Consider the following 13,161-nt stretch of genomic DNA (forward strand, 5'->3'; position numbering starts at 1 on the left):
GTTTAACTACCATTATATTTTTTCCAGCTATGGTAGTCAATGGGGTCCAAGAACTGTTTGGTTACAAACATTCGTCCCTGTGCTCAACCAAACGAAAAAATGCATACAGGTTTGGAACAACTAGAGAGTGAGTAATTCATGACAGAACTTTCATTTTTGGGTGAACTATCACCTTAATTCTTGATCTAGAGAGAAAAGAAGATGGAGGAGCTGAAAGGACGAATATACTTCATAGATGCTAAAGGCTCTTTACCTGCATTCCTTCTCAGACCAGTCCACTGCTCTTTCTAAAGCAAACTTTTTGCATGATAAATTTAATGAATTTGCCGACCTACTTTTTAGCAGATTAGATAATAAAAGTTTCTCCTTCTATATCTAGAAAAAAAATGTAACACTTACAAATATTTGATATTTTTTCCCTCAGCCCATATGGGCATTCGTCTAATTTAGGGCGTAAGGTTGTGCTGCGATCATCTTAAATCATGATATTAATACAGCGGTCACCATAACAACGCACTCCGTGCCAAGCAGGTGTTCTGTGGATGTGATTAATGTTTGCTACGCGGCCAGAACAAAAGATAGTTTTAGTGGTAGCACCTTTTTCCAGGAAAATCTCTTGTATACGAGCAGCCCCGGCTTCCCGACATCCACCTCAGCAGTTCACAGGCGTCCACTCTTCAGATTTCCAGCTGTAACCCAACGTGGAGTCAGTTTCCTCCGAGACCTCTAACAGCTTTTTGCATTAGGACAGAGGGGTGACCACAAACGCCACAAACTGTTATTGACACCATTCTGAAATTCAGTCCCCTATACATGATGTACTACCACACACATAAAACACATTTCTGCACACACACGCTTCTACAGCATCAGACACACACCCTCCCCAAACCCAGCCCATTTATTATTAATACAAGAAATCATTAAAGAATCTTAATTGGTGATGGTGTCTCGGAGTCTCCAAGGTCTATGTGGTCCTGTCAAAGATGATCTACAGTCTTCCAGGCTTTTGATAAGACGGCAAGGTGGCATGCTTTCATGTGCCCCGCCTGTTGACTACGAAAGATGTAATTTAAACCTTCTCTTCCTACACCTCAGCGTCCCGGGCTGATTAGCGCCGTCCGCTCCCAGACTGGCAGATGCTAATTCAGGAGTCCTTGTCTGGGGAAAGCTGCCATTAGCGGCAGGTAACGCTCCAACGCGAGATCCGAAAACCTCCAGACGACTTGGCCCGGCTGTCAATCACAGAAATGAAGTCAGTAGTTCTGGATGGCTAATGATACCTCACCAAAGTGAGGAGAAAAGACGATAGGAGTCGAGGGAGAGACGGAAGAGGAAAACAGAAAAAAGAGTGTAATATCGTGATCAAACAGCACTAATAATAGGGTGAAGGAAGTACTTTGGTATGTGTTGGAATCTGTTCTGTCTTTATCTGTTACTTCATGAACTCTTAATGACAGACTTTGCCCAGAGCGAAAGACCAGGGTCCTGTAGGACAACCTCTATTGTGTCATTTCTGCCTCATTATTGTCTGAAACTCAAGACATTTCCTTCCGTTCCATGACTCAAACGCTTGAAATATACATCATATACAACGTCTTACCTCCAACCACCTGCACAATACAGACCAACAAACGTGTTTAACTGTATGAAATTACCATTGACTGCATTGTATGCCTGTCAGACAACACAGCACCCAAGATCTGAAAGAGCTTATCATTATACATTATACAAAAGCAATCATGGTGACAGCCCATAGCGCTGTCTGACAAGGCTCTCGTAAACCTTCAGTGTGACTGAACCATTGGCACTGTTCGGATTATGCAGGACTGAGAACTGCTGCCAGCACCTGTCAAACCAGCTGTCTGCTGTCCACAGGTAAATAAGAGCCTCTGGTCATTTAAACCACTATTAAGATTACATTATAGTCCAGTTCCAGCCAAAGGCATGCACCGGGGTCATCGGTACCAGTCCTGGCTCACGTAATGTACTTAATAAGATAACACAGTTGGCAAAAAATAAAATTATATACTTTGTTAACAATGTCTTTGCTAAAAAGACAAGCAAAGCTGGTCACTAGCATATAGCATGCAGTGTTTTAGTTGCTAATGCAAAGCTGAAGTACCAGCTATAGATTATGTCAAGGCTTTTTACACATTTGGTTGTCCATTTTGTCTTATATTATTGGGATAATAGGGATAAAAATAAATATTCAGTCATCATTTATTCACACTCGTTCTTGTTCAAAACTTCTGTATGACCCTTTTTTGTGGGACACAAAGGAAGATATTTTGAGAAAGAAAATCATACAGGTTTGAAATGAAAAGAGGGTGAGTAAATGATAACAGAAAAACAGAAATTACATTTTTGGGTGGACTCTTTTAAGGAATCTTGACAAAATATTACAGCAGCCATAGTTTATGTACAATAGTGATGTCTGGGGGGCATTTTTGTACAATATTTGCTTTTAATGTCCCCTCAGGTTAGATTAAACCAGCAAAACATAAGGTGTATGATACAAAATGAACCAAACACTGCAAACACACTGCAAAAAATGCATTTTCTACTTTGTTTGTCTTGTTTTGAAGTGCAAATATCTAAAAAAAATATCTGCCAGTGGATCGAGAAAAATAAACCTGAATTAACTCCTTAATAAAGAGGTAAAACTTAATTCAAGTTCATTTTCCTGACCTCACTGGCAGTCATTTTTGCTTGTTTTACCCATAAACTTACTTAATTTTGTATTTTCTTTCAGAAAACAAGGTTAAGGCAAATTTCCTTGTCAAGGAAGATATTTTGAGAAATGTTTTGTGTCCGTACAATGGAAGTCAATGGGGACCAATGTTGTTTGACTACCGACATTCTTCAAAATATCTACTTTTGTGAGAAGAAAAAGTCATAAATGTTTGGAATGACATAAGTAAACAACATTTCTCTACTGTATTCCTTTAAGTATGTTAAGATCAACATGTGCAAAATGGGTAGCAGTCACAATATATCAGTCAAAAACTCTTTATAATAACCATTAAAAACCACAATGGCAAATTGTGTTAATTCTGTGATAATAATAATGTGACAATATCAAGAATACATTTCAGCACCCATATAAAGTTTCGCTTTAAGAGCCACATAAGCTCTCTCTTGCCACCTCCCTACACATTTTTTAATGAGAAAAAAAAGGAAACAAAAACAAAATTAAATAATAATTTGACCGATATCATTATTATATCTTTTTGAAAACCAAACTGGCATCTAGATAATATCATTATCATGTTTCCCCCACCCAATAACCATGCAGTGATCATAATAATATGTGACAGCCAATTTTGTATTCAAAGATCTAGGAAAGCATGTGCTCTCCTCTCATTCAATGAGCATGTTCTGCTTGCAGTTATTCACACACCACCATTTTACTGCTGCTTGACCTGCTTGCAACTGCACTAATTTGAAGCCCGTTCATTACAACTGAGTCTCATCACTGCCATCATCTGCCGCAGCTTCTACCCCATCTCCCACTGGTGAAAGCTATTTAAATGAGTCCCACTGGTCACTTGTTAAAAATTAGATTCCAGAGGCCCAGTCGTACTTGATTGATGGCAGACAGAAACAGCGTAGTTGCTGTACCTTCTGCATTGGAGCGCTCTGTGTGTGTGCGTATCCGTGAGCACGTCTGTCACAGCACAAGGGTGCAATGAAGCCCCTCAGAGAGGTATGAACTCATACTCCCTTGAAACTTCCCAATCAAAGGCATCACAACAATAAAACACATCTCGTATGTACAGCCCCCCAGGAGGTGCCTGAAGATCTATCCTATTTGCACCCAGAGTGTCAGCATAGCACCCAGGCTGACAATTCCATTTCTTCATCTCCCTCTAGTTGGGCTCACGGTGCAGCGGGGCACAGAGGCTTCAGAGGTGAGCTGAAGCCTGCAGATTGCCTGAAGTAAGGTTTGTAATTAGCCACTTGCTCTGTGGGGCTGGTATAGTAGAGAAGTGGAGGGGGGGTTGTTGCCGGGATGAGTGTGTGAATGTGTGTTAGAGTGCGTGCTTAATGCTAGGCATGTGTGACAGGGGTGACAGTCTGGTTTTGGGAGGCGAGAGTAGAGATTGAGTGTGCCGTGATGGTGCCTGGTGAGTCACAGCTTTGTTGGTGAGAACGGCGCCCCGGGCCCTGCCGGTGATTGCTTTGATGTGAAATGATTTCAGTGTACCCGCCGGTGGAGTCCAAAGACCACGGGTGAATTTCTATGCCCTCCCTCATAGGCTTGAGAATGTTAACTCTCGTACTCTACACGCACACGCATACACCTCTATGACACAACTGAGAGCACACAGTGAGAACACAGCTGCTGGTATGATCATCAGGTAATGTCCCTTTAGAAAGGACCCGGCGCTCGGTTTGAAAGGTGCAAATGAAACAGAGGGACTAAAGGTGGAAGGCGCATATATAGGCTATTAGTTCAATCACACTCTCTTCTAAAAGATACTAAGCAACGTAACCCATTGCCCCTCTGGCACAATAACACATCACTAAAGCATACAATCTCTACTGAGGTGTGATCGGAAAAGCAAGCTTCAATTGAGATTCACATAATGCAACGGTAAATATACCCAGTAACATATCAAAGGGATCAACCATGATTAGATCATTGACAAGATTGGACAATTTACATCTTCACTGTTTATTCAAAAATGTTGTATGCATGTGCATTGGTGTGTTTGGAGTATAAACTGAAGCTCAGTTTATAGAGAACAATTTATAGTAATAGTGAAGAATGCTGTTAACTGGCCCCCATTAGAAGTGAATGGAAGCCAGTGCTGTACGGATACCAACTTTCTTGAAAATACCCTCTTTTGCGCTGTGCGGGAGAAAGAAAATCATACAGGTTTGAAATGAAAAGAGGGTGAGTAAATGATAACAGAAAAACAGAATTTACATTTTTGGGTGGACTCTTTTAAGGAGTCTTGACAAAATATTACAGCAGCCATGGTTAATGTACAACAGTGATGTCTGGGGGCATATTTGTACAATATTTGCTTTTAATGTCCCCTCAGGTTAGATAAAACCAGCAAAACATAAGGTGTATGATACAAAAGGAACCAAACACTGCAAACACACTGCAAAAAATGCATTTTCTACTTTTTCTGACTTGTTTTGAAGTGCAAATATCTAAACTAGAAAAAAATAACTGCCAGTGGATCGAGAAAAATAAACCTGAATTAAGTCCTTAATAAAGAGGTAAAACTTAATTCAAGTTTATTTTCCTGACCTCACTGGCAGTCATTTTTGCTTGTTTTACCCATAAACTTACTTAATTTTGTATTTTCTTTCAGAAAACAAGGTTAAGGCAATTTTCTTGTCAACTAGATGTACTTTGATTAAGGAAAATTTTGATATTTGTGCTGCAAAACAAGACAGATTGGTAAGTAGATTTTTCTAATTTTTTATAGAGACACCCCAGGAGAATGACAACTAAATATTACCGCAAGAATCAACAAATATTAATATAAAGGTGTAGTCAGTGTGTTGCCTTTATTTCCTGTTAGCTTTTTTAAGCATTTTTATGTGCATATTAGAGTAGAACCCATATTCACTAACATGCCGTGGTTTGCCTTCCTGACAAATAATAAAAAAGTTTTGTATTTGGTCCATTTTGTACCATTTCTATGGTTTAATCTAACCTGACAGGGCATTAAAGGAATAGTTCAGTCATTTTATTCAAGTTCTTGTCATTTCAAACCTGGTATGGCGTTCTTTCCCGTGCAGAACGCAAAAGAATTTGTGAACAGCGTCGGCATCCATTCACTTCTATTATATGGACACAAAATCAAAATGAACAAATTTCTTCAACATATCTTCTTGTGTGTTTTGCAGAAGAAATAGTCATGCAGGTTTGCAATGACAAAAGGGTGAGTAAATTATGACAGAATTTGACAGAATAGTGGTTTAGAAATATGTCCCTCAGACATTCCTATCAGCCAGTGCTCTACATAACCCGAAGATGCCGTATATGCACAAAACACCCCCACACTATTTATGTAGCGCAAATTATGAACCAATTTTATTCTTGTCAAATATGCCTAAAGCTGCATGTAAGAAGCTACATGTAAAGCTGCAAATATACTGTGTGTTTACACAGAGGCAGAGGCGGTGTAAATGTATTCATACCGATTCACAATGCTGTAATTTCAGATTGTACAGCGACGTTGATTGTTGATTCTCAGACGCAGCCGACAGAAGATAAGACGTGCTGTGATTGATTGTCATTATCAATGCTGATGAAGGCAACACCTTATTGTCTATCTAATTATGCGGTCAAATCATGCAGATGTGTGTGCGTCACGGATGTGCACTCCGGTGTGAGTGTTTGCGGATGTGCTGTGCCGGTGGAGCACCTTGACTCTAACAGACGGCCGGCATCTGCTGCAGTTCAGCCCCGCTCTTCCCAGACACTATGAGTGAAGGGGCAAGTATAGCCATCAATTAGATTTTAACAAATGACTTTCTAAGTGCATTACCTAGCAGCTGTTAAATCGGTCAACCCCTCCCCTACTCCACCTAGAAGGGGACAGCGGGAAAAGAGGGAGAAAAGAGCAGAACTTTTCTCTTATTTTCCACAGTGTTTTGTTCCATATCACGGCCAGCTGCTTGTAAAGTCAGCTATGGCCAGGGGCGCTGAATGCTGGATCGAGAGGGGGGGACCTAACTGCATCTCTGGGGGACAAAGTGGGGAGGTAGGGACACGAAGACACATACTAGAGACCATGTCCACCTCAGGCTAAGGCCGCAAAGGCCACTCGCTTTCTCTGTTCTTCATTTAAAGCGATAGTTCACCCAAAAATGTATATTATGTCATTTAGTCACCCTCTGTCATTCTACATCTGCATGAGATTCTATACACAGCACAAAACGGTGTCATTTTAAAGAATTTACTGGTCGCCCCATGTTTTGCCATTATAGTGAACGGGGACTATAATATTGAAAATTCTATATTCACACAATTTATGCTACAGTATACAAAACTGTTTATTTTAAACATTTTTGTAAACTGCTTAAAAAGGAATTCATTTTGTCTTGCTTTCTAGTGTAAATATAAGAAAATTCCTATAACAGGATACATGTATACGACAAGAAATGTGACTCAAGATATTTTGTCTTTGTAGTGAGGTAGGCTGGACGAGAGCCAGGAGTCGAGGCTGATGCGTGAGTGATAACTAGCATCAGCTATACGCGCACTCGTATCATGGAGGAGATCGGGAGCATAAGAGGACGAGCGACCGGACCGTCAGTGAGAGAGGACCACACCTGGACGTTATGTTATTTTTAATTATGTCTGAGTGGCCGGAATTCGACCGTTTAATTATTTGTTTATTTTATTAAAAGTCTGTTTTACGTCCGCCGGTTCCCGCCTCCTTCCTTCCTTTTATATTGAATCGTGCCTTCTTTATGAAATAAAATATAAAAACTATGTAATTTTGTTTTCTTACCCCATTGGCAGACATCTGGGCTTGTTTTAAGGGGATAGTTCACCCAAAAGATTAAGATACTCTCACTATTTACTCATCCTCAAGTTATTCCAAACCTGTATAACTTTGTTGGCGATTTCCAGTTCTACCAGAAAGACTCGGGAGGCAAGATAACTTAACAATGAACATTTATTAAACAACTGACCAATGAAAGGTAGCAAAATATTATATGATAAAGTTCTTTGGCGTAGGCCCCGTCCGTAGCTCGCATCAGTAGGATCGCAGACTCTTGCACTTCCTGACTGAAGATAAAGGAACCCCTGGGAAATGGATAGGGACCATCCTGGTGGTGGTGGGTAGGATGGGGTGAATGTATCTGGGACATCATTCACTACCACAGTAGATCAAAGTATTGTAGGTTTTGTTCAATGATTACCAACATTATTCCAAATATCTTTCTTTGTGTTCACCAGAACAAAGTAGTTTATACAGATTTGGAACAAGTTGAGAGTGAGTAAATGATGACAGAATGTACATTTTTGGGTTAACTATCCCTTTAAACTTGTTTTATAGAAATAGCACAAGACAAAATATATTTCATGGTCAGGTAAATGTGTCTGTATATTTGTACTAAATACAAGACAAAAATTCTTAGCGAGAAATTCTTTACATGTGGTTTACATGTACACTCGTATATATCTGTTGTAAATACAGACCTATACAATACATATTTTAGATGTTGTGTGTACTTAAGAAAGAGCTCATTACTGACAAACTTTCCTTTTTTGAAGCTCTCTTTTCATCTATCTGATTAAAACACACCTACATTTTTTCTGTTTCTGTCAATCAATTTTTTCACAAAAACACAGCCCCTTAACCCATAATATAATTCACAAACCACTTTTCTCCACGGTACATTTGTGGTGTCTCTCCATTTCACTCGCAGGCTCAACTGTGAGACATTCACACAACTTCACAGGCATTCACTTTCTCATGAGTCACACTCTCTTCTCATTCATGTCAATATGGCAGAAGTGATTCAGCCAAAATCACACATTACCTCTGGCTTCCGTACACATACAGGACCCGGTGACGATGACTGCTGCTCTCAGGGCCACATTTCAGTCTTGGTTTACTCTCTGAATGATTTTACCAAAATGTTTTAGTGCCACTAATGGCACTTTTGCAGGCGCTTAAAAGCTGGCCAGTACAAAATCTGTGACATTCAGCAAAAGTCCAACCACTGAAAGCTTCAACCTTCAATAATTGTTGCCTTTTAGTATTTAGAAAAACATGGTGAGACTGACTGAAACCTATACTCTTTGTGAAGTGATCAGGGTATACTTATTCCAAAAAAGCACAGGTTTTCCACAAAGATTGTTGTTATGCTAGTGCACTGTGGCTTATCCTTACTAAAAAAACAGAGTATAAGATTCAACTGCAGAATTTGAAAGGATGAAATACAGCACTCAGAGGTCACACTTGGTATGGACAATAAGAGGAGGCTTGACATTTAAATCAATAAATGTATCTTTATTTAATCTTTAAACCTAATTTAAATATAATTGAACCTATGGGGTTATTACTTTTTTGTGTGATCAGACTTGTGAAATATGCCAGGCAAATGAAAAAGCGATCCAAAAATCGCTTTGATATTTTAGAACCAGAAAGATTTTGGGGTGGTGTTTTCTGATCTGAGCGAACGAGTAACCAATCAGAACCCTGCAAAGTGTTACAAAAACACTATTAACATTTTCTACCAAAATAGAAACCAACTCATCACTGTTTCGAATAACTAAAAATATCAGTATTATCTCTAAAGTCTCAAACATGGACTTTTATAAGGAGGGGGCACTTATTCTAAGAGTGAGTTCGCAGATCTTGCATGTGTGATTTGCACACTGCTGCTTTTGTTTATTGAGAGAATTAGTGTGGAAATCAATTTCCACCGTGCAGGGAGTGTGGCCTCACCTTTGAGGTTGTCTTGCTGCTTGGTATGTGATAAAGCAGAATGTAATTAATTCATTCATAACGCATATTTCACAATTATAAGCCCTTCATTTTGGTTCTTTTACTGGCAAACTTTTTCATTACAATTTTTAATGCATATGCCCCAGGCGTCAAACACAGCAAGATGGGTGGTTAAATAATTAGATGGTGGCCTACATTGGATAAATTTCATTTTTAGGACATGCTTCATGCTGTCCAATTAGCCAAAAATGTGCTACTCGACAGCACTCTGCTCCTCAGCTCTCACCTATCCTCCCGGCGATGAAATATCCCTTCCATCTGAACTTTAAATTTATATGTGAGAGATGTTTTTACCTATTTAGCGCTGCATGGGAAATCATTAGTCTTAAATTTTCTGCTTAAACTGCTGGAAAGGCAAAAACACATTTGCACAACATAAACGCTCACTGTTTATATCACGCTACCTGGTGTGTGCTATGGGACTGAATGTTTTGACAGGTCTTCTTACCCCTTTCCACAGAGGTGCACTCATTTCCATTGGCTTTTTTGGTCATCTGGGGTGGCTTTAGGAAATAAAATTAGGATAAAAACATCTAGAGAAGAAGATATTATTGAAGGTCACATTATTTTTAAGAGACTTCAGAGACTGGCATACAGTTTAAATACAACTTCACACATTCTACAGGAAGTGTAAACTGTTGCAGAATTTCTGATGACAGAACCAATAAATGCTTTCTACTGTTTAAAATTCTTATATCATTTACCACCCTCAAGTCAGTTTGAGTTTCTTTCTTCTAACACAAAAAAATAAGATTATGTTACTGCTCTGGTGGGTGTGTAGGTGTTCACTACAAACTACTTTAAAGTACAAACGGATCATTATACTGTATTTGCCCTCTGATGTTACAGACTGTACTCAACCAACCATATCCGTCTATTACTGTCTTTAATGTCTCAAATGATTTCAGTGTATGACTCTGTCCATGGGATCCAGTTTTGGTGTGAAACACAGTGTGCACATACGCATTAACGTGTCGCTGATCTTATAGAACTGTTGGCAACACTGAACAGTTTTAAAATCACAATTTCACAGAACGCATCCTGTTTCAGCTTTGTCCATCAACCCGAGGGACAGTGAGAGGATTAAACAAGAGTACATTAAAAGGTATAACCCCACCTAAATAACACCACATCCTGAGATGATATGCAGAATCACAGAAACTTTTCACAGCTTGCCATGTGGTACATTTTAAAAACCCTGAACTGTTCTGTGGTGTTAATTGAATAAAATGTACAAATGTGCAATTTCTTGAATGAGTCATGCAGTTCATGATGCATGAGCTGAAGAAGCACAATGGCAGATGGCCAACGCAGGGAGCGGCAAGCGGTGAGTTGCAAAGCGTTCCCTGAATGCGTTGCTGGTGCCTCAAGAGGCGCTATGAGGAATGACACACAAAATCAAAAAGCAGGGCCAGAGAGAACAATCTTCCCCTAACTCCTTTGACCCCCTTCAACCATGCTACATGCCTCACCTCATTTCTCACACGGCTTCAATAACGCATCCTGCACCCCTACAGAGAGTAGATTAGGTCATTACAGTGTTCTGTCGAAACCTGTGACCACTCTGCGTCAGAGCCGACAGGATTAGGAGCTGAGAAAACAAGACGTGGAGAAGAGAAGGAAAAAACAGTCTTACATTTTTTTCCCTCTTAAAGTTGACCGGTTAGTGTGTTTTAAAGCTAATTTCACAGGGTCCACTAACTTATAGAGGATAGGGCAACACAGAATTCATGGATATGGACAACTGATCAGAATCAGGATTCATAAGAGAACTGCAATTTTCAGCTTCTTTCAGCTTTCCAGAGTACAGGCATACAATATATTTTTAGAAACAGTAAAAGTGCAGTAATATAGTTGACGACTTACTATTTTTGAACACACCCCAGAGCCATGGCTTAGTGGTAACTTTAATTAAGTAAATGTGCCGCGCAGTGATACACCTGCTGTGTCTCATTTCGAAGGCTGCATCATCTGGAGCTTGCATTGTTTGCTGCATATGTCATCGAGGTTTATTATTTCAGGGTTTATTTCAGAAAAGCAACAGTTATATTTATAGGTAAGAATGAAACTACAGTGATTACATGACACAGAGAATTAAGGTTCATTTTATAATGTTGGTTACTGAAATTTGCCAACCTCGATGACGTTTGTGGCCGACAAATACGACCTTGAATGTAGCTGCCTTCGTAGTGAGATGCAATTACAGAACTTTTAGGTGTAACGATCATTGCTGTGCTTTATTCTTGATAACTGGATTCACCACTCAGAATCAAGAACTTGAACTTACCATTTTATAAAACACATCTGAGGTAGCCATTTTAACAGTCAGTCCACTCTCAAGTTCTTGCAAGTTGGGCTACAGGAACACTGTGAAACAAAAACAAACATTTAAAAGGTCAATTTCCAAACAGTAATGAGAGATACAATCAGTGTTAAATTACACAAATAGCTTACTGAACATGACACATCCAAAGTGCAATATGAGTTGGCCCTTATCAGGGTTACGCGAGGAGAGTCCTGTAAAAAAGCAGTTTCTCATTAAGAGTAATGTCAGCCCACTCAACAAGCATTGCAAGCGTAAGACAAGCCCAACAGAATGGCAGGCTCATCGGATGCGAGAACGCGAGCCAAGATTAGAAGTACATTATAGACGGATACATACTAATGACAGGAGTCTGAATATATCATCTCGTAACTGTCTGCCAAGGTCTGTCATTGTCTACCAGCTCTGCAAGATCTACCAGCCCACTGCATTCACTGGTTGAACTGAGTGGGTAGGAGACGGAGTGTAAACATGCTGGAGCGGAACCCAGGGTGAAACCACATCTGTCAGGAAAACTTTTAATGAGGGTTTAAATGCAAATAATTCTCACATCCTTGAACAGGGGGGACGGAGCCGATTTGAGTTTGTAGGATCTAACCGTACAATTGAGGAGCACCGGATGGATGTGAGTCATGTTGTGTGTTAAAGAGTTTGAAAATTGTGACTTTCAAGTGTGTCTGTGTGTTAGATTTTTTTACAGCTTCCGCTGAAGCACTAAATGCAAATACCACAGTTTCTAGCCAGGACTGAATGGCCCCTCTTCTCCCTTCCATTTAGCCAGTCGACAGTGCCACGTCTTGCATTAGAAAGTACCACCCAACTTAATACCTGCACTTCACTTTAATACTCTAGAGAGCTTACTTGAAATAAGTGTAAATCTACTCGCTAAAAATGGCCTTGGAAGTGACTATTTCTATGCAAAATACCTTCCCAAAACCCCTAAATATTTCCAAGAGGCTTATTCTCAGCTCTCCGCAGCCCTCAGCCCATCATTACAAAGCTCCATCTATATGGTAGTTTTTATTGCCCTGTGTTAATCTTTTGTTTGTTCTTAACTACAAGTGGTGCAAAACAAAATATATGCAATGACCAGCCCAGTGTCTCCCTTGACAGGTAAAAGAAGAACTTAAACAAGGCCTTGAGCATCAACACGGAGGAAAAATGAAAAAGCACATTTATAGTCATGAGTCATCAAGAAGTCCACCAGTCACAGTTGGATGGTTAAGAACATACCCAGCTGCGCCTCTTCCATTATGGCGCCTGGCAGGCGCTGTGCCAAGTCTCCATCTGTTGGTAGTGCCAGTTTCCCTCATCTCTCCCAGTGTCACAGGCTGCAGACCA

The sequence above is a fragment of the Barbatula barbatula genome (assembly GCF_947034865.1).
Source record: "Barbatula barbatula genome assembly, chromosome: 14".
Lineage (NCBI taxonomy): Eukaryota > Metazoa > Chordata > Actinopteri > Cypriniformes > Nemacheilidae > Barbatula > Barbatula barbatula.